The sequence below is a fragment of the Corvus brachyrhynchos genome, unplaced genomic scaffold (genome assembly GCF_000691975.1).
Source record: "Corvus brachyrhynchos isolate BGI_N302 unplaced genomic scaffold, ASM69197v1 scaffold449, whole genome shotgun sequence".
NCBI classification, from domain to species: domain Eukaryota; kingdom Metazoa; phylum Chordata; class Aves; order Passeriformes; family Corvidae; genus Corvus; species Corvus brachyrhynchos.
The window spans coordinates 514,252-537,088 of NW_008240049.1; the positions used below are offsets into that span (position 1 = coordinate 514,252).

Sequence of the window (22,837 nt, forward strand, 5' to 3'; positions counted from 1 at the left end):
CCCCTCCTGTCAGGGACTTGTGCAGAGCCACAAGGTCCCCCCTGAGCCTCCTTTGCTCCAGCCTGAGCCCCTTTCCCAGCTCCCTCAGCCGCTCCTGCTGCTTCAGACCCTTCCCCAGCTCTGTTTTCTTCTCTGGATTCACTCCAGCACCTCAATGTCCTTCTTGAAATGAGTGGCGCAGACACCGTACTTGTAAGTTGTTCCACAAGTTTATTAATACACACTCGCGGGTTTATAGCACGTAAGTTCCGCCAGTGCAGTTTCCATAGAATCATAGAATATAAAGGGCCATCTAGTCCCAACCCCTTTGTCATGGGCAGGGACGCCTCCCGCTAAACCAGGTTGCTCAAGGTTTCTTTATCCAGCCTGTCCTTGAGCACCACCAGGGTTGGGGCATCCACAACCTCCCTGGGCAATCTGTTCCAGTGTCTCACCATCCTCACAGTAAAGAGTTTTTTCCCGATATCCAACCTAAATCTCCCCTCTTTCAGTTTTTACCCATCGTTCCTTGTCCTATCACTACAGTTCCCGATGAAGTGTCCCTCTCTGGCTTCCTGCAGGCTCCTTCAGATACCAGAACCTTCTCTCCTCCAAGCTGAACAGCCCCAACTTTCTCAACCTGACTTCACAGAGAAGGTGTTCCTGATGAAATTGGTGGCCTCCTCTGGACTTGCTCCAGCAGTTCCATGTCCTTCTCCTGTTGGGCACCCCAGAGCTGGATGCAGCACTGCAGGTGAGGGTCTCACAAGAGAAGAGAGGCAGAATCACCTCCTTTGACCTACTGCCCATGCTGCTTTGGATGTAGCCCAGGATTTGCTTGGCTTTCTGGGCTGTGAGTGCATGCTGCTGGCTCACAGTGAGTTTAGTACTTTGTAGTTTAGTGTTTGAGCAGTTGATGCATACATTTGATGGGTTATTAACCTGTGCTTGCCCTGGTGCTCCTTAGGTAATAAAGGAGGAGTGCTGCTACAAATAAACTTTAAAGTTGAGCCAGCTGTGTTGGTGAAAGAGACCCTTTCCCCTGCACCTCATAATCCCTTTCATCATCAGGTGTGGAATCTCCTTGTAGCCTCTTCCATCTGCAGGCGTAGGATCTCCTAGGGCATTTTCTTTGTAACCCAGGCTGTCTTTCCGCAAAAAGGGGACGCTGATGTCAGGCTGACTTAACACTGTATTGCAATTAAACTCCAAATTTCCTAGTATTGTGTAATGGCCAGAGAATTTCTAGTCTGCCACATTGCCAGCTTGATGTTTGTAATAAGAACCATCTTCTAACTCATTTTTACAATAAGTTGGCTTCCTCACCATTTCCTCCCAGCAGCACAGCAGAGCAGGGGCCAGCAGACTGCAGTGCCAGGCAGAGGGAAAGCGGGAGACCCCTTTCCCTGCAGGAGTGAGGAAGTGGGGACATGTTACACGTACACACAGGGCTGGAGGTGCTGCCTCTGCCAGCGTCCTGCTCATGCTCTGACACACAGCTGCCAGGCAGCCAGAGCCTCCTGCAGCTTTCACAACTAAAAAGAAACCGCTGACTGTTGCTAGTAGGAATCTGGCATTCTTGACACCACAGAATAACTTGCTTGCTCTGCGTGGAGAGCCATTAAGGGAAAAAAAAAAAGAGAGAAAATATCACTTGCTATTTTTTGCTTGGATGGTTACAACTTAAAATATGCTGCTTGTTCACTTCCATTATTGCCTGATACCAAATCTAACTCCATACTTTGAAGATAAAAGGGATTTTTTTTTCAACTTTTCATTCAGCAGTCCAGATACGTAGGTGCTGAGCTTCACATGCAAACTAAAGTACCTCATGCTGAGGGTTTGTGTCAGTTTCACTACTCTTTTCTGCTCAGAATGTGTTAAACTACTCATTCTGACTTCTGTGTTTGCTGGTTAGTGTGAAGCAGTTCTGCCTAGTTGAGGGTTCATTTGCACAGTGGCTGTGTAGCTCTGCTTGCAAAAAGCCCCTGAATAACTGGGAGTCAACTCCAGAGGCTGTGAATGGCTTTGCATGAAGTTTTTTTCTGACCATTTATTTGAATTTTGAAATAGAATGAGAAAAAAAAAGAAGCTGTGATTTTTTTTTTTCCCCCCTCTGAGTGGTTCAGGAATTTATGACAATTCATTGTATGGGGAATAGGATAAATAAATTCTTGGCATTTCCTCTAGCTCAGCCCATTCAGCTCCATAAAATCTGGCAGTGCTTGACTCTCCAGTTCTTTCTTGCTGTTGCAGAATTGAGGGCCAGAGTTTTTCCCCCAGAGTACTCTCATAATTTAGTTTCATAATGCTTCTCCTTGACAGCCAGTGCTTGGTGGTTTTTTGATTCTGTGTCTGAAGTATTTTGGGTAATCGCCCTGTGTTCAGACTGGAGCACCACAGTTAGCTAACTTTATTTACGACAGTTTATATGCTGACTCAGTGAGCATACAAACTTCTCCTATGCAAAGAGAAAAAACTTGGATTGATTGAGGGAGATGTGAAATGAAGCCCAGGACTTAGAAAGATACTTTGGTGGCAAATGCATACACTGATTACTTTTGGATTCCCACTTCCAAGTAACTTGATCTCCCTGGTGCTCTTCATCCAGCTTTGTGCTGCCGTGGCTTTGCCCTCCTCAGCTCTTTTTGGTTGTCCATGATTCCCCAGAAACTGCTCTGTACCTATACCTGTTCAGAGCTGTGAGCACACCCCTGGGTTCAAGGACCCTCATTGTTACAGAACCTGTTGTAACAATATCAATGTGCACATCTGCATGTTGTCACCTCAGGCGATGTGTGTGTCACCTCTCCAGCCACAGAAGTCCCTGTTGCATGATACTGCAGTTTGTCTACTTATCTTGGGAAAAGTTTCCATGGTTTTCAACGGCAAACACTGAGGCAAATACTCAAGTCAGTGCCCTCGGTAAGACAATTCAACCTCTGCACTAACATGCAGTGAGTACACACACCCTCTTTGTTACCTGGGTCATCCCACTGTCTTAGATACCTGTATGTAATTAAGGCTTCCTGTCATTATCATCATTGCCATAATTTTTACAGGTCCTACCCAGATTCTAGGACTGACAGCAGATAAAGAATATGAAGGTGACTCTCACCCCAAAGAACCGTTTAGGGAAGCAAGGGGTGAAATGTGCTGTACCGGTTTGGCCAAATTTAGAAATATATCCTCTGAGAGAAGGCACAGCCACCCCTCCCCCACCAGGTTCGGGAAAAATAAATTTTCCTCAAAGGAAAGACATAAAAACTATTTATTTACCAAACACATGGGAAAAGGAAAATAATGCTAAATAATAAAATCTCTCGCTGTGGAGAAAAAACCTGGGAAAGTGTCAGAGTCCTCCCTTTGGTCTCCTCGGAGCTGGGGCTTGGCCCAGGGCCAGGCCCTCTGTGCTCGGTGGAAAGTCCTCCTGATGTGCTCTGATATTGAAGCAGTACAGCAGAAAAGGGAGAAAATCCAAAATTCGCGGGAAGAAAAAAAAAAAGAATTCAACTCTCAGTCTCTCCGGAGAAAAGAAACTGAACAACTGCCCAAAAGCTGACCCGGGAGCAGCAAGCCAGGTGCTGCCTCCCTCCCCTGCCGCAGCTGGGGAAAAAAAGTCGCTGTCTCTGTGTGACCTTGAACAAGCTGCAAACTGCTTTGAAAAAGTTTTGCTCAGTTTTTCCTTCTCCCTCTCAGGCTCAGTTTAGAGGCACAGAAAGGCACAAAGTTAATTTCTGGGCATAGGGCAGCGATATGAGATACACATCATAAAGTCACCCCAAGACAGTGCTTACAAGAAAACAGCACATTCTGTTTCAGACCTTTCGAGGTAGGTGCAGGCTTTTCAAAACCAAGAGAGCAGCAGCAGAAATGGCCTGAGCAAGGCCCTTAAGGTGTAGAAAGGAACCTGTTTTGGCTGTGTTGAACTGGGAGGAGGCATGCAGAGGGCAGTACTCCAGGCGGATGCTTGTCAGTCTGGATAATAGCAGTAATGGAAGGAAGAGGCAAGCTTTTGAGCTCGTTGTGGTGGTTAGGAAGAATTGTTACACAAGTAGATGTGTAGAAGAGTTCCAGAAGGGCAGCGCAGCCTGGAAGGGTTTGGGGTCAAATGGAGCACATGCTGGTAATGGAGAGGTGAGAGAAGATAGCACCATCACTGACAGGTAGTAAAATGACCTTACCCTTAGTGAAAGGCAGCATTTTGCACTTAGTTCACAATAAGTGACCTATCCCTGAAAAATGCTTCAAAAGCAGGCTTTTCCCACTGGCTGCTGACATGAAATAGGCATGAGTATTAGGGTGAGATTTTCCATTGAGTTGACTGGTCTCTGCTGTTCCACATGTCTCTGTGCAGATCTCCCACTGGCTTTCTCTGTATCACAAATTAGTTGAGAGCGCCAGTGGACCTTTTGTGAAGGATGAGCCAACTGCAAGCACATCTCTGGAGCAGGTGAACCTCTACTTAGATTCCAGCTTGCAGTAACTCATACAGTGTAAATTAATTCACCCTTAATCTTATTCTGCATGCACTCAGGAGCTTTATCTGCCTCCTGTTGGTAGCATTGTCTCTTTCAGTACAGAAATAATTTGGGGGCTTACTTGCCCCCAAACTGCTACCACACTTCCTCAGTCATCCTCATTTTTTGTGCAGGACTAGCAATGAAGCAGCTTCACACTGTTTGTAACGATAGTAAAGAGCAGCTGTGCAGGTTAATCAGCTAATTAGACAGTGAGGTATTAGGCAGAGACCATGGAGGCAGTGGTTGCATGCAGCAAGGTGGTTGTAACCACTTCGACCACTACCAGCTGCAGGAAGAAGGGGGTCTGTATCTTACTTGTCTTTGGATTTATCAGTGATCTTTCATGTCTGCATGCTATGTGGTCTGAAAATAAAAGCTCATCAAAAGGGGCTGGATCCTTTGGACTTGGAGAAATCTCACTCTGAAGCAGTGGTGCTGCCTTGGATGAGGGAAATCATTGGGTGCATTTTCAGCAGCACGCTCAGAAGCATGGAAATTCCCTTCGGAGTTCCCATCAGCCCTTGGACACCATGGATGTTAGCACTGGAGTCTGAACCTACAGTTCAGTTTTGTCGCACACACTGACAAAAAGTTAGTATGAGATCAAAATGAAACCCAATCTCTATTGATAAAAGTGACTAAAATTTCTTTTATGCAGGGTTCACGCTTTAGGTCTTTTATTTTGAGAGTGATTGCTTTTCTGTTGTTAATTTTTTTAGCCTGATTGACACTCAAACAGCTGCCAAGAATACTTGGAATTCACTATAAAATAACAGCGTGGCAAGTGCGTTAGACTATCATCTTGACAGGCTTATATATTTATAATGCTAATTATGTGGGTGTAGTAATTGTATTAGGAATATCTAGATATTTTCCATCAGTAAAATCAGTACCGAGTATGGGGAAACCCACAAAAGATTTCTCAGCTGACTCTAATCTGCAAATTTTCCTTAAACATATAATAAATGTTCTCATTCAGTTGCAAAACCTTTTACTGCTATTTATTTCCTCTATACGGAGATTTAGGAGCAGCAACTATAGTAAGTACATGAACTTCCTAATTTGAGATCCCTCTTAATTTATTTCATACCATTTATTAAGGAAGTAAGGGTCAAGGGGTGGGGAGGGGAATCTCAGTCCAGGGAGTGTCTGCAAGGCATGCTGCCTCCAGGAGCTATTCCTGGAGCATTGCTGCTGACAGTTCAGCTTCACAACAGCACTGGGCTTGCACTTGGAATCTAACCCCTTCATGTATCATTTCGTTTGTTTGTTTATAGGCTCCCTTGCCATCATATCAGTGTCATTTTGCAACTGCAGGAAATGGGGTTTGCCGAGTAAGGCTAAATGGGACTTGAAGTTAAATACCAGGCTGGTAGTGCTTCTTGCCCCAAGTATTTCAGAGGAGGGGTCATCTTCCAGGCTTGTAACAGCCATGGCTAGTGACTCTGGAAGGTTATCCCAACAGTGTCAATGCCCTTAACATACTATTGATTGGAATCAAACTCTTCAAATCTTTGTGTGCAGAAACTACTTGTCAGCTAGGAGAGGGAGGTATTGAATTCTGTGTGCTTCAAGAGAGTTTATCTAGAAATGAAAAAATCTTTTTGCCCATGAAAAGTTTCCTTATTCAATCACTGGTTTCTTTGGAGTGCCAGACAGCTGGAAGGGAAGGGAATAAAAATGATTGGGGTTGGACAAACACCTCTGAAGACAGTTATCTGATGCCTGTGTCTGCAAGCAGGAAGGGCTGCTCTGGCTCTAGAAGGGTTTTACAGTGTTTCAGAGTGCAGACTCTTTGCCAGCTATTCTAATATTTAGGCTTTGTTTGAGCTTCTGTCCTGTCTGTGTCCCTGCCTGACCTGTAATAACAAGGACAAACGAGAGCCGGAAGCTGTACATTGTCCTCCTGTGGTTCTGCAGAGCTGCTGTGGAAAGGCCAGGCATCTGAATATTCCAGAGCAAGGCCAATAATTGCATGAACCATTAGAATGGTGAATAGTGCAGCCAGCCAGGGCAGCCCATTGCTATTGACAGTTGTCACAGGGTAAGTCTTCCCAACTTCAGGAGCAGTTGCAGAACGGATTGCTGAGTGCTCTATAAAAAGCTTCTAGGAAAATGACATCAGGAATCGTCAGCAATTAATCTAGAACATCGATTCCAAGAATAATATTCATCTGAAAAATAGCGAATCAAATCCTACAGGTCTAACTAGGCCTACTATGAATAAATTAGATCAGTTTATTTTTGTATGAGTCATTAATCATATTCCAGTCATCACTGTGGTTATCTGAAAGTATTTTAATTTAATCAAAATGCAGTTAAAACTCATATAAACAAATTTGTTCTAAGTTATACAGCCACACACACAGACCAGTCTTTTCCAGTGTGGTGTGAGGAATTAAACACCAAAACAGATAAAGATCAAACAGAGACCCAACTATGGATTTTTGCATTACTTGATTTTGAGCATGCACTTTCCAACACTTTGCTTTCTTTAGTGAATGCCAGATAAAAGAGAACAATACGCTGTTCTCTGAAGCTTTTGTCACGGTGTTCATAGCTTGTACAGGCCATCTGCTGTGGAGTAATGTAGCTGCTACAGTACACTGCTCTCCTAGCATATGTGTAACCTAACAGCTGGGGAGTGTGAGCCCTCTGGATTCAACAGGAATTCACTTGGATGTGTAGTTACTCTGTCTACATCAAGCCTTGTGTAAAACAATACCAACTCCTAGGTCACAGAGCACAAAAGTAGTTGGCACAGATATGAGTAGCTTCTACCCCAAACTTTTACTTGGGGGAAGAGAATGAATTCTGGAATGAATTCAGACCCTGATGCTCAGAGCTGTGTCCAGCCAGACTTTGAAAGCCTCTAAAGATCCCACAGCCTCCTCTGGCTCCTGCTATAGTGCATAATTATTCTCATTTTTCCCCCTTCTAATCATATGCTGAACCTCTCTACTTTCTGTTGATGTCACTGTCTCTTGCCCTCCTGCCAGGGAGTGTGCTTCACTGGGAAGACGCTGGCCCCATCTGCTTGATCTCATCCCCAGAGGCACAAGGTGCCCTAAACCATTGACCCAGCCCCAACCCCAGACCCTCTTCTCAGATTATTTCAGTCACACAGTTCCAGTGGCCTCCCCTGAGCCCTTCTGGTTTGTCAGTTCTGCCTGGGACCCCAAACAGGACACAGTGCCCGAATGAAGCCTGATGGGTGCTGAGCAGAGGGGATCACCCTTGCCCACCTCCCTGCATCCTGGATAGGAGAGAAAATAGGCACAAGACTGTGGAGCCCAATGAGATAAATCCCAGAGTCCTGAGGGAGTTGGCTGATGTTGCCAAGCCACCCTCCATCACACCTGAAAAGTCATGGCAGTCAAGGGAATTCCCTGGTGCTTGGAAAAAAAGGAAGCATCACTCCTATTTTTAAAACAAGGAGAGAGACACAGGGAGCTACAGACCAGTGAGCCTCACCTCTGTGCCTGGGAAGATCATGGAGCAGATCCTTATAGAAGCAACATGGAAGACAAGGAGGTGTTCCCAGATATCCAGCATGGCTTCACTAAGGGAAGATTGTCCCTGCCCATCTGGTGGCCTTCTGTGATGGAATGACTGCAATGGTCAGCAAGGGAAGATTGACTGATGTCATCTACCTGGAGTCCTGAAAGGGCTTTGGAGAGACATGGATTTGAAGGGTGGAGGGTTCAGTGGATGAGGAGTTGGCTGGATGGACACAGCCAGAGAGTCGTGGTCAATGGCTCCATGTCCAGCTGCAGGCTGGTGATGAGTGGTGTCCCTCAGGGCTATGTCCTGGCACTGGCCTCTTCAGTACCTGCACAGTGACAGGGGCAGGGAGAGCAGGGCCACCCTCAGCAGGTTTGCAGCTGACACAGAGCTGAGGGTGCAGTGGCACACCTGAGGGATGGGACCATCCAGGGGCACCTGGACAAGCTCTAGAAGGGGACCCAGAGAACCCAAAGAGTTTCAACAAGTCCAAGTGCAAGGTGCCTCACCTGGGGCAATCCCAGACATAGCACAGACTGGGAGAAGAATTCACTGAGAGCAGCCCTGTGGAGAAGGACTTGGGGGTTCTTCTGGTGGATATAAAGGTGGATATGAGCCAGTGGTGTGGGCTGGCAGCCCACAAGGCCAACTACACCCTGGGCTGCACCAAATGCAGTGGGGGCAACATGTCAAGAGAAGTGATTCTTCCCCTATACCCTGTCCTCATGAGACCCCACCTGGAGAGCTGCATCCAGGTCTGGATTGAGCAGCACAGGAAAGATGTGGACCTGTTAGAGCTGGTCCAGAGGAGGCCACAAAGATGCTCAGAGGGCTAGAGCACCTCTGCTAAGGAGAGACAGGCTGAGAGAATTGAGGTTGTTCAGTCTGGAGAAGTGAAGGGAAACCTCAGAACACCTTCAAGTAGATAAGGGGCTCCAAGAGACCTGGAGAGAGATTTTTTACAAGGGCATGTAGTGATAAAAGAAGGTGAAATAGCTTTAAGATGAAAAAGGGCAGGTGTCAGGAGGAAAATCTTAATTCAGAGGATAGTGAGGCCCTGACCAGAGAAGCTGTGAGTGCCCCGTACCTGGAAGAGTTCAAGGCCAGGCTATATGGGGCCCAGAGCAACCTGATCTAGTGGATGACATGCCTGCTTTTGGGGATGGAGGGGAGGGATGGAACAAGATTATCTTAGGTCTCTTCCAACCCAAACCTTTCCAAGATTCTATGAAAATCTCTGTGACCACTGGTGGGAGGAATCATGGGAACCTGGAGGGCTGGCTAGAAGTGCTGAGATGTGGGGAAGGCCTGTGGGACTTTGTGCTGAAGCCTCCCAATGAACCCTCTTTGCCTCATGTGCCTGGAGTTGTCTGCCCAAGCCAGAGTGACCTGATGGAGCACTAGCAATCATAGAATCATTAGGTGCCTTCTAGGTGCATGTAAAATTGTCAGGGACCTCCCTCAGGCTCCACAGGCTTTTCAAAGATGGCAGAAAGTGGCCTCACAACTGTCATCACCCACCTCACTCAACCCCCTTCAGACAAACCCCTCTCAGGTCAGTGGAATTGGATAAAACAAGATTTTCTAGGAGACCCCTGAGCTGAATGTCCTCTGCTCCTGGAATTCCCCCACTTCTTCATCCCTGCCTTTGGGCTACAACACCTGGGAACAGTGTCAGTGGAAACTGAGAGGAAGAAGACACAAAGTACCATGTTTGCCTGCATTTGCTGTCAGCGTACCACTCAACCCATTTGTCATAATTTCCTTACCTGATTTACTTCTTACATAGCAGCAGAAGCACTTCTTGAACCCCGGTTTAGCTTTGATTTCCCTGATCACACCTCTGCAGAAATAATAATATAATCTCTGTCATAACCTCTCCTAACTCCCACCATGCTTATACATCTTTTGGTTTTTTCGCATTTTTCTACCATGAGTTTTCTTTTTAGCCAAGCCAGCCCCCTAAAATATCTGTTGTGTTTTATCCTTGAGCATCAGCATGGACTTTTCTTTTGAGCTCCTTTGCCCTTCAAACGCCACAAGAGCTGCCTCCCATAAGAGCTGCCTCACACCTACCTCTTTCCTGAGTAAGCCGCAGCTTTTTGTCGTGAGGTTTAGGGCTATTGGCCTTCCTACTCCCCAGCCTGGCCCAGGATCTGGACCTTCCCTGTGTCTGGATCATTACAGTTATACCCTGACCAGTTCTTCCTTATTTTTAGGTAGCACATCCAGACCAGCGTCATCCAAGCTGGTACATCTAACACCTGTGTTATCCCTGACATCCTCCAGAAATCGCCCTAGTGGCCTTTCCCTTGCAACAGGTGCCAGGGAGGATGAATTCCACCAGGAGAACCAATTCGGGGAAGCAGAAACTCAACCGTGGCAGGAACGCTGTAGTTCTGTGCCCACACACTGTGATCTAGCTCAAGTGTAGAATGCAGGAATATAAGACAGGCCCAGCAGGTCAAATATTAATCCCTATTTCCTAGAAATATCTTAAAACATAATAAAACGAAGCATTTTGTTGGTTTTGTGTTGTTGTTTGGTTCAGGGTATTTTACTCTATGACTCTTGCAATTAATTATCATGAGTCAGAAACTGCCTCTCCTGAAACTGAATGTCTTCCTGTCTCCTATATAATGTGTTTGGGATCAGTTTAAACCTGTTTGGTCTTGGGCCAGCATGGCCACTCATGTTTTTCAGCATTTATTTGTATTCATGTACAGAAATTGTGCTACTCTTGGCTTGTATTTTTTGAGACTAAATATGCCAAACTTCTCTAATTTTGCCTCCTTTTCCCCGAATATTTTAGCTGTCATTCTCTGCAATTGTTTTGAATTGGTTTAGTCTTTCTTGAACTTGAGCTGGAGCCTACGCAGCATCTCACTCGTATGGTTTGTGCTTCTGGATCTTGCTTTGCACCTGCCCTGTGGAAGCACTTGGCTTTCTCACAGCTCTGTCTTCTTGGTGACATGTAGATACATTTAGGACACAGTTACACACACTTGCCTGTCTCTTTCAGCAGTTTTCAACTGCTGATCTCACAGAAATTCTTACTGTTGTGCCAGAGGGTTTGGAGTCTATGCTGCATACATTTTTATACTTTCTTCCAGTTTCCAGAGGCACATCTTTTTACATGTGGACAGAGCCTGCAGACTTTGAGCTAATACACTTGAGTTTCTGCAAGGTGTTTTCACATTTTGCAACACTGTCATTAAAGGAAACTCACAGTCAGTTCCCAGAGAATTCCTCAAAGATCTTACTCCTGAACTAAGATCCTCTCTCTCCATGTGTTCTTCCTACTCTTCCTGAAGTCAGCTCCTTACCTGCTGTAGCTTGATGGCACTGATCCCTGTTCATGCCAGCGTTGCTAATTTTTCTAAGATGACCTTAAGTTAAGTGGATAATATTTCTTCAGTGCAAAGGGCATCAGCAGCACACCCAGTATTTTTTGATGGCTTTTGGTACTCAGGACTATTTTTATGTTTTGGATTGCTTCAGATGACTTGGGCTGAGTGATGCTGTTGTGCCTAGACACTCCCAAACACCCAAGCAGATACACACACACACATCCCTGTTCTGTACTTCCCTTGTGCATTGTCAATGTCATCTTTTACGAAGGCATCCACAGATATTTGCGCACAACTGCCACAGCAAGTGCTTGAATGCTGATGGGGCAGCAGGCTCACTAGGAAGCACTGCCTTGATTCGTTGGGTGTCTGAGAAGTGTGGTGGGTGCTATCTTTAAGAGAGATCTGCACAGATTCTTAGTTGGCTGCAGTACACATTCCAGGTGAGCACTAATTACCAGACAAATTTCAAGGTTCAGCAAACAATTGAGCTAGTGCAGATGGAATAATTACAGAGTTGTGAAAGGCTGAAATGTAAAACAGACTAACAGATTGTTCCCTCTACCTGTCAACTTTGGTGAGGGAAAAAGTTCAGCTTCTGGGTAGTGGCAGTGTCATAGCTCAAAGGGGCCTTCCCTCTCTCCCAAAGGCCAGAGCCATGCTCCAGATTGCATGTACACTGCAGTGTCACATCTTCAGTTAGTAGATTGTGTGTTTCTGATACCCAGCTTATCACCTGGACTTGTGGGCTCAGGCTGCACACACCAGGTCCCTGCAAAATACCGTGTCCAAGGATGCTGTTACCAAACAGTACTGCTGAGTGTCTCAAGTCCAACTGGTCAGTTCATAATTAGAGTTGGATCCCTCCTGAATCTCTCAGGGAAAGCCTTTTCTAGTGCTAACTGAGCCAGGGATATGTTACCTTTAATTGATACGCCCTTTTCCATTTCAGCTCTTCTGTCTCTGTCTGCACTGTAGTGAGGGATTGCAGTACACAAGAGGGTACCAGGTTTGGCTCTGGTTTCCCATGGTTACCAGTGAAATCAAATATGAATAAAAGAGAGGGCTGATTTCCTTGGGATTTAGTAGCATGTTTTTTCCTTTTTACTCCCAACTAACTGAAAGCTTTTCTTCTTTTCTTCTCCTGCAGTTTCCAACTGCAAGTTTAGGAAGTGGTTCAGAGGAGTGGGTAGGATGCCTGACTGGGAGTAAAGAGGTCTGCCTGCTAATCCTGCCCAAAGTAAACGATCAGCTAATGGTTTGATTTTTGTATGTGGCTCAATCCTCTCCCATTGGGAGGACTCTGCAAAGTGCAATGACTTGAAAATTAGCTTCACAATATTTTTTTTTTTAATTAAATGAAAGAGGAAATTAAATTACTGCCAGTGAGAACAAGAAGTAGCAGTCATTCACTAATTGTTTGTCAGAAAACAGGTTCAGTGAAGGGGAAAATCAAATTTGATTGGTATTGCTGGGTTTGTCTTCATACTTTCTTGGCTAAATGCTGTTTTCTGAGATCAAGGAGAGGACCAAACAACAGCAATTCTGTTTCAGGATTTATGCAGAGTTCACTTGCATGTCAGGTTACAAATATTGGTAGTTACAGTGACACTTCATTTCTACTACAATTGTCACATACAAATAAGATTATTAGAAGTGCAAGAGGCCTGAAAGGGATAATTTGCTTGAGGTAAGAACTTTAAAAGCTAAGCATAAAGTCATTCAACTTGAGCATAAAGGGCAAACATCAGATCAGGCAAAGCAGGCAGACTTTAACCAACCTTTGGTGAGACCCAATGGAGAGGTGATGCTGTCCAAGTTAATTGGCACTGAGGAGAGAAATTATAGAGTTATCAGGATTACTCATTCTCCTGATCACTGCTGTTGCATGGCTGCTGTAAGAGAAAAGACTGAAAGGACCCTGCTCCCATCGATGTGCACACTTAGAAAAAGGAGCAGAAGAGAAGTAATGGGGAAAACAGAAAGAAGCTAGCTGTGGAGCAATACTAATACATGTTCAGCAGCACTTCACACTGAGAGGCAGCAGACTCAAATATCCACAACCCTCAGCAGGGTGCTGCTTTTTATAAAAGATGGGGCTTTCCTGTTTCCAGCTGAAGCACCAGAGACAGGCAGCTCATGTGAATGTTTTTCCATGTACACATGCCACCCAATGCAATCAAGATGCATTAAACCTCTTCTACCTGCTGGGAACAGGACAGAGCACGTGTCCTGTGCATGGAAACCCAAGTGATTTTAACCCCAACTGTTCAGCACAGCAGCTATGCACAATTGCTGCAGCTGGTTGCCATGGTTCAAGCAATTCTGGGATCTCATCAGGGATTTCCAGTGTTGCAGAAGACACTCTTAATACCCTGCTGGAGAAAAAAGACAGGGCAAAGGACCCTCCAAAACAGCAGAAAGCTCCACAGATAAGACTGCAGTGGAGATTAATTGGCTTAGCCAGAAGATTCATGTCTGCGTTCCCCAAGGAAAACAATTATAAAAGCCAATGTTGTTCACCCCTACAACAGGCATTTAATTGTAATATGATAAGTGCTGGTTTTTCCAATGTACACATATTGACTGTATTGGGTTGGGAAAAACAGTTAGCTCGTGCCTTAGCATGTATTTCTCAAATATCTGCTGCTTCAGGTGGTAGATTCCCAAATCTTACTGCTTGCTTACTGTACTGCCTCATTTTTCTCTGCCAAGCGACATTGCCATTTGCTCTCTGAAGTGGAAGTGTCTCAGAAGCCTTACTGTTTTGTGAATGTCACAGAATTTGTCAGTGTGAAAGTCCAAACTTGCACATCTGGAGTCCAGCAAAATAGACTAGAAATCTCACTTTTGTGGGCCTTCAAAGGACAAAAAGTCTTTTGACTCTTTTATCCCTGGAGTTTTATTTGTCAGTCATCTGCGGTTTACAACTAAGATGTAAATCTTAGACCATCTGTACTCACAGGTTTTTTGTAGCTTTTTTCTCACGTCTCTCATCTTTGAAGTGTAAGTGCTCTTGTTTAAAGATAGACTCCTGTCCTAACTTTAGGACCCAAGCAGAAAAGTTACTGTCTTGAAAGGAATCTTGCTGGGGAAACTTTTTTAAAAGCTGCGAAGTTGGTGCCCACTTCCCTCTTTCTTGAAATAGTTATTCCCTCTTTGCACAGAGTTGAGGTGTCAGTTTACTGTTTTACATCCTTCTTTTATCCTTCTTTTTTTTCCATTCCCTGGAGAGCTGCTCAGTCCCAAGAAATTTTTGTTGGGTTTTGGGGTTTTTTTTCTAATTCTGCTGTCACTTTGTGAGGAACCGGCGGTTGCGCGGACAGCTCATGCTGAGTTTTCCATGTGGGAATGGAAAAGCGCTGCGTGGATGTGTCGGGATCACTGCACTCTTTTTCCCCAGCCAGCAGATGGCATCGAAGCTCCAGAAACGTCTGCCCGTCACCGCTCCCTCGGACCCTGCTCGGGTTCCTTTTGGCTTCGACGACGGGATTATTTTAGCAGGCTTCCACTTAGCCTGCAGTTAACTTTAAAAAACCTCATTACAGTGGTAGATGTACACATTTTTTAAGGTTGGTGATCCTTCTTCTGAAGCTTAACATCCTGGGAATTTAACTTTTCTCCTTCAGGATACTTATAGGAAACTTAAGAATTTCTCTTATAATGTTTGAGGATTCATTTTATTTCTTATTTTAAGTCTGATTTCTCAAGTTCATTTTTTAGACTAGTATCTGTACTCCAGATATATGCAGAAGTTTGGCTTTTATGAATGCTGACATGGGTAAAACAGCAGATGTTAATCGAATTTGTTGAAGTTATATTATTTCTAAATCATTTTTTTTCCTGATGTTAGATTTCAGAGTTTATGTGTAGCATTCAATAACTTATGAATATTCAGTGAAAAACTGCTACTTACATGTCTTAAAAAAACTAACACAAAAACCTGTTGTGACTATATAAAATCTAATAAGTTCAGTTGCAAAGTTGACTCTGATTTCTATACTTTGTTAGGAGAAAGAAATTTGTAATTATCACTTCACCTCTTATGAAAAGTAAAGTATAACCCATTTGCTCTTTCATTTCCAGCATGGCAAAAGACAGCTGACTGTCTGTGTCTAATCCCACACACACTAGTCTTCATTGAAAGCATCTTGTGCCAGTTTCTTTCCTAGGAAATACTTTTTATAGGTGCAAAGAGAACAAGAAAAAATATTAAATTAGTAGGTTTTTTCCTGGTTGTTTTTTTTTCTTTTTAACAAAACCATTTTAACACTGTCAATAACATATTAAATTACACATGATGGCGGAGTCCAAATAATTCTTTCAGTTGAAGGGAAATTATGTATGATAGAATATTTTTCTTCAGAAATCCAGAAAATAGTCCTTTAGAGGAAAAAAAGAAAGTATTGAGCCATTTATCTGATTAAAGTATTTATGGATTATTGTTTCTCATCCCTCATCTATGCTACTTGTGGTACTCGAGTATCTTTTGTGTCGTCCTGATATGAACAATAAAATAGATAAGTTTAAAAAGTGAAGTCCATTTGGCCTTAAATAAGGTAGGAAGCTAACCTTTTTTGAACATGGGATTCCTCCTGACTTTCATAATCATGGATTGCTCGAGAGGTACCTAGACACTGGACAAGTAATTTTTGCCTGTTGCCAGTTTGTCCATTATAAATTCAGTTATATTTATATTGGGAAAACATCAACATCAGGATCAACAACTTTTTATGTCCCTCAGTGCCATGGATTCTGTGATAAATGTATTTGTTAAGGATTTCTTGAAGTGTTACTCAGATTTTAGGTGGTGGTTATACACGACATTCAGGTGTCTTCCTCTGTGATTGCTTTCCATATCATTAAAAATTACATCTCGTATTAATTCTAGTTCTATTATTATTGATTTTACTCTTACAAACTATTCTAATTCTCTATTCTTAGTTCTGTTTCACTGAGGTTATCCATGCTGGTTAACAATAGTTTTTTCAGATATGTAATATGACAGAATTTATCACATTCTTAATAAATAAATAATATGTTGGTTGCCAGGAATACTCATTTAATGCATATCTGCATGGTGGCACACTTGCATAACATTCCCAAGAAGACAAATAATACTCCTTCTTGAACGATGCTCCAAAATATTTAATTTTATTTAACTATTCAGTTAATGGACATAATAATTTAATTGATACCACACCATTGAGGTAAAAAAAAAAGACATTACTTCTGTAGAAAACATAATGTGAAATGCTGCTTGTTAAATACTGAATAAGTAGTGAGAACTGCCAGGTTAAGTGATCATGTGGCTGACTCAGTAGTCTGCTACCAGAAGCCAAAGTTTGTTCTCAGAAAAGAAGCAGATGTGAAAAAGGAGGAACGGCAGGTGGGGGGAATCTGTCTGAACCAGGTTTTGGTTCAGGCTGCTGGGCAAGGTCTCACTACTTGCATTCACTGCCAGTGGCCTGTGATCTGTATGAAACCTTAGAGCTCCAAATGCTGTGTGACCCTGGCTGGGCAGCTCCTCACCCTCCCACACACTGCTTTTCCAGGACATGGTTTTCACCAGCTGAGAATGGTCAGAGAGCTCCATCTGAGCCCCCAGTGCTGCTGCAGTACAAATAACAAAGAGTTGTCTGTTGTTCTAGCAGAATTCCTGCTCAGATGAATCTCCCCAGAGGTTGGATGTTTTAGGAAATGGAGGGTGGTAATACTCAGATTGCGAGTTCTGCTGGCAGGAGAAAAAATTGAGTTTGTGAGTACATTTTATCTGCAGGCTCTTTCTCTGCTATTATCAAAGTCAGTGAAGGGGTAGGGAGGGTCAAACAGAGGTGAGGATCACTTGTACTGGTGTCCTCAGCTTCTTTCTTTGTCGTGGAGGCAGAGCAGTAGGACTGGAGCTGTGCTTAGGATGCAAGGTTCATTCAGCTTTCATTGTCCCTCTGCCCACTGCACAGAGTAAATGACAATTACAAGGACTTCTCTCTTCCTTCAGCCAGTACCTTAGGTTCATAATTCTGTTCCTCCCTAATTGTCTGTGAAAAGGATCTTTTTCTCATGTTTTGAAGCCTCAGGTACTCACCCACAGCCATAAATTTGTCTTAGGCCTGTCTTAAGTATGAATGATCAGCTCTCAGAAGCACCCTTCTGATTCTTCATTTCTCAACCTCAGCTTATTAGAGAAATGGTGTACAGACTCACAGCAAATCCTGCATGGGCAGGACAGGCTCTCTTCTCATGCCTTTTTGCAAGAAAACTACCCGCAGTGGTTTCATCTGCTTATCAGCAGCTCACTCAAGTGGCACATGCCAGCTGCTGTCCATCCTCCAGCTAATCCAGTATTTGCTGGGAAAAACAGCACAGTGCTGCACCATCCACCCACCTTTCTGTGCCACTTGGAAGGCAAAGGAGCTCAGGAATAGTAGAATATTTTCAGTTTCAAGGCATAAAATTGGCCTACACCATCAGGAAAAGGAACAGTCATAACAAGAAAACATCCTGGTTAAACAGTGACTTACTGAAGGAGCCCCAACACAAAAGAAGGATATGAGAGAGATGGAAAACGTAAGAATACCACAAAGAAATACAGAAATTGTGCTCCTGCATGCAGAGAGGTAGTTAGGAAAGCAAAAATTCAGCCAGAGCTCAAATTGGCAAATGATGTGAAACATAGCAAATAAAAGCCTGTTATTGCTCTGTTACAGAGTGGAAGCACGAAGAAGCTGCAGGTGTGATGCTGAATGGGGATGGAAGGTTAATTAAAAATGTCCACAGAAGAGCCAGGAGTACTCATTGCCCTCTTCACATCAGTCATCATGGGTGCGATCAGATCCCAGGTCTCTACACTGAAATGTGGAAGTTCATTTAAGGACCATCTCCACAAATTGGACAGCTATAGATACCTTCCTCAGTTTCAAGGGGAAAAAAAGAATCACCATGAGAGTAGTTAGCCATGGGAGCCAGGAAAGAGGTGGACTTTTCTTGATGAAAGTATTCAAGACACAGTTTGACAGAAAATGGAGATCTAATCTAGGGCACTGCTTTCCATGGAAGTTTGAAGTCCCCTTTGAATCTGGACCTTTATGTAATTTTTATGGTCATGTCTGGTTTCTGCAGAAGAATTACAGGGAAAAATAAGTAGTCTGATTATAAACATGTTGTACATTTCATGTGGTGACTTTAATAAACGCTTGTACTTTGCTCATCTCTTCAGCTTAAACTTTATTTCACTTTTTCTTGCATCTGCCTGTGCAGTCCCCTCTGAACTAAAGATCACAGAAGTTGCTGTGGAGAGAGAGGTTTTATTCCCCAAAACACTGAAATTTTTATTCTGAATTATTTGCTCATAATGTTCAAGCTTTGGCTTCTGTCATTAGCTCTTAACCTCTGTTTAAGGGTCAGTGGAAAAACACTTTTCCTTAATGATAAAACTTCGTTGTAATTTCTGGTATTTGCAGCTACTCACCAGGTTGTGCCTTACAGAGTGAGATATGATAACTTCTTCACAGCTCCCACTTGAATAATTTCCACTTTGTTGCTCTGTTGTTTTGGTACACCCGTCTCTGCTTTTTGGAAAGCTTTTGTGCTGCCTCACAGAAAGGAGACATGCTTTTGTACCTCCATTCCAGGAAATTCTGTCCTCAAAACTATCCCTCAAACATTTTGGCAGGTCTCCTGATTTTTGAGGTAAGTCTTAGTGAGGAACATCTGAATTTCCACCCTGCACCAGAATGGTATCCAACTAAGTTTTTCCAGGAGTGAATAATGTTTACTTCTTTAAGGTGTCCTGGAGCCTCTTAGGGCTTCACCAGACAGCAGTGCTGTGATTACCTCCCGAAGAGAAAGAGGCTGTGCTGTCACTAACCTGAAAATACTCACCCAAATACTGTCTTTTGAGTTCCAATGGGCTGAGTCAACACTACTATGATTTCATGCTCTGTCTCTTGGGCACTCCACAGCCTTTGTGGCTGGGATTTCACAGGTCAGCCTCCAGCACTGGTGCTGATAACCCAACGTGCTCCAGCTAATTCCTCCCCCAAGCTGCAAGTCCAAGAGTTCTCTGAGCTTGCCACATGGTTTTCCCAGGATACGTGTGATTTCCAGCAAGCCTAATTACTTTCTGGCTGATGCAAGACATACAGAGGGGAGAAAAATATCATCAAAAAAAGTGCAAACTGTACACATTAGCCTGCCTCTGTGCCCCTGTGGCCAAGCAACCTTAGGGTTTAGATTAGAGGCTTTGAAAGAGCCCACTCTTCTTTCTCTCCCTTTTTCCTCATGAAAGTGGTCTTTTCCTCTCTTTCCAGCAGCTGTTTTTCTGCTCCCAGTCTTCCCTCATTTTTTGACATGACTGAAGAGAGAACACTTCCTGGGTTGTCATTAGTCTCCTTGTCAGGAGCCTCACAGATCAGGCCTGTCAGATGTGCAAAATCTATCACCACCTCATCCACAGCTTACTTGTTACCCTGCCGAGTTTCAGATTGGAATAATTAGTTTGCCTTGAGCCATTGCCAATTATTTTGCTGCCATATGATTAAATGGACTAAACTAACTGAATAGCTGGTCACCAAGATTTAATGACCTTCCACTGTTATATCTAGCCAAGTTACAGATTTTTTTTTCCTTTCTGTTACCTCCTAGAGGACTTCAGCTGAATCTGAAGGCAAAAGGTCACAGGCATGCACAACAATGAGAACAGAATTTGCAATGTGGTATAGAATAACATAAGAGAGTCCCTAATATCAAACAGAGTTTATAAGCAGGGTGGTTAACAGGTTATTTTGCATGCACGCAGAGGCAGACACAAATAAGAAAAGTGCTAAATTGCCTTACTTATAAGAACTATATGTTCTTTCCTAATTAAGAAAAATCTCATATTTAGTATGCAACCCAGCTGGATTGAAGCATACTTTCAAATAGAAAGTTATGTGCTCAAGAAATGGATTCTTCATCTATGACTAAGATTCTTGTAATAAATTAATGCTTATTTCCCCAAATCCATCTCTCAGAACTTAGACATTTGTTCTCTAGTTGTAAGTTGCCACCTCACTAAAAAAAAAGTATAGTCTGTTTTTAATGTGTCTATGCCAAGTTTTGATTAATATTATGTAACTCAGCTGGTGAAACTGCAAAAGTATTAAAATAAAAGAAGTTTGTTTGAGTCTTGGACTGAAACATTGTGGGAAATTAATCTACAGTCTGGACCAGCACATTGAAGCACATCAGCAATGAGATGTTGATAGTTCTGTGTCTTGCTCAGAAAAGAAATCACAATGTCCCTGCAGCACAATATGTTAAGTAAAGCTTTCAGCAAATATGGGTTTATGGGTGATCAGCAGCACTGATTTTTGTGGTTGGATGTAGATGTGTAGATCTGATCTTTTAATTCGATCACGTACATGCAAAGCAGTGCCTCCTAAATCCTTTGATGTTGCAAACAGCCAAGCAATGATTCATCAGACCAACGTCCTCTTGATGAGAAAACTGAATCATTGAAGGCCTTCTGTGTTCAGATCAGTGAAGAAAAAGACACTGCCATTCATTCACGTTCTCCTGGCCACTGCAATATGTAGGTAGTGCCCCAAATGCAGTAACATTTTCCTTGTCCTGGAACGTTCCTGCTGCTCAGCACCACCACCACCATCACAGGCAGCAAGCTGGCAGCTGTGCATCCCCAGGAGACCTTTGGCTGCTTTTCCCCCTGAGCCCCTCTTCTTCAGCTCCTCTTTTCCAGCTAGGACAAGATGCTGAGTGCATCTCTGACCTGGACAAGGCCAGCTGGCACAGCCTGGTGGCACACATTGGTTCCGTGAGGGAAGAGGCCACTTCTTCCTCTCTAGCCAACCATGCTTCCAGCCCTGGGGGAGAAGCTGGGACCTCTGCCAGGGGCATCTTCCTGGGCTGTATCACATCTAACCACAGGGAAATAGTTCTTGAGCATAAGGAGCAGTGGGCGAGCCTTTGAGTGCAAGGCATGGGCTGGCAGCAGGGTGCATTCCTGGCCAGCAGCAGGCAGGGATCCTTAGGACTGCAGGGGGGTAGTTTAGTCACAGAAATGTTAGGTCTTTGAATTCAGAACAATATTCTGGCTGTCTGGAGGCTTGGGACAAGTTGGAAGAAGAGGCAGGGACAGGCAGGATATGCAGGAGGAGCTGCCTGTCCCAGCAACCATCTGAGTTGGCCATGCCAAAAGCTGGGGCTGCAGCAAATCCCAGCCCCAGGAACCCACCAGGGACAGATTTCTCAGTGCATATTCCTAATTATTACACTGTTGAAGTCATGGACCAGCAAAGTAAGCCTCAGACATACATTTTCAGATCATTACTGATTTTTGTTGGTTTGTAAGTAACTTTGACAGGAGTGTTTCTGGACTTCAGGCTTTTATCAAAGCTTCAGGATAAGATGCTAAGAAGAAAAAGAATATTAAAAATAACTCCTCACAGTCAAAGCATAGATACTAAAAAAACCACAAATCTGATTTAACCCATGTTCAATCCTACTGCTGTTAAAGACAAGAAATGTACGTAAGGGAGCGTTAAATAAGATACAATAAGTGCATTTACAAACAACTTGTGCAAGGAACAAAAGAAACCCCAATTACCTAGTGTGTTTGTCTGCATGGAAGCTCCAATATCCAGTGGGATAAGGCTGTGCAGCTGGAGAGATACTATCATTGATTCTGTCTTCACTATCATCCCACAGATTTTCACAGATTTTCACAGTTCTTATGGGGAAACTAATTGCCAAGTTTGGATGAAATTCACAAACGATTTTGGAGGTCATACAAACTGTTTTCTCAGAAGCTATATCCTAACTAGACCTTAACTAACCTTAAGCAAGTCCACTACACCTGCGGGTACTGCTGTGTACGAGCACTAATTACTTTTTGCTGATTAAAATTATTCAGATGCATGTACAGCTATCTCTGGCTTTAATGCAATCACTAGGTGAGCCTGGGTGGAAATCAGAAACCCTTGTTTTGCATCTTCAGAAGCTGATTGTGTGCGCATCCATCTGTGCAAAAGTAATATGATTCTCTCCTGCAGACAGCAGATAAATATCATGTCAGCTCTCCTCTGCTGCTGAATCCCTGGATGATCCTGTTACCTTTCTTTCATTGTTATTCTCACTGGCAGCAGGAGCCCTTCAGCAGTGCTTGCTCTGGGCCCAAAGTGGGAGGTGGGGTTTGAGGCACTCAGCCACAGCACCCCCAGGCACATCCTCATCTCCGTTTCACCAGGGACCAGCACTGGGAACCTGAGCACAACACTTCATTTGTGGTCTGCTGGCTTCTTCTCCACATTTTTTGTTTCTCTTGTCTATTCAGCCTGTAATCTTTTCAAAGGCTGGGACTGTCTCTGACTGTCTAGACACACAGGACCTATTACAATGGGACATTGATTTCTGGTGGGGTCTCCATCTGCTTACTGTATTGCAAATGATTGCTGCTAACTTTAAAAGAACTATGTTTCAGCATCA

The 22,837-nt window shown here is 43.7% G+C and overlaps 1 long non-coding RNA gene across 1 annotated transcript in view; it reads left to right on the forward strand.

The window, feature by feature from the left end:
- The first annotated feature begins 91 nt into the window (after nucleotides 1-91).
- Nucleotides 92-22,837, forward strand: part of LOC108449183 — a 24,468-nt gene continuing 1,722 nt past the window's right edge. Inside the window, exons 1-3 of the long non-coding RNA XR_001865324.1 lie at nucleotides 92-192; nucleotides 561-733; nucleotides 18,064-22,837. The exon at nucleotides 18,064-22,837 is cut by the window's right edge and continues 1,722 nt beyond it. This is a non-coding gene — a long non-coding RNA (uncharacterized LOC108449183). The remainder of the gene's footprint in view (nucleotides 193-560; nucleotides 734-18,063) is intronic.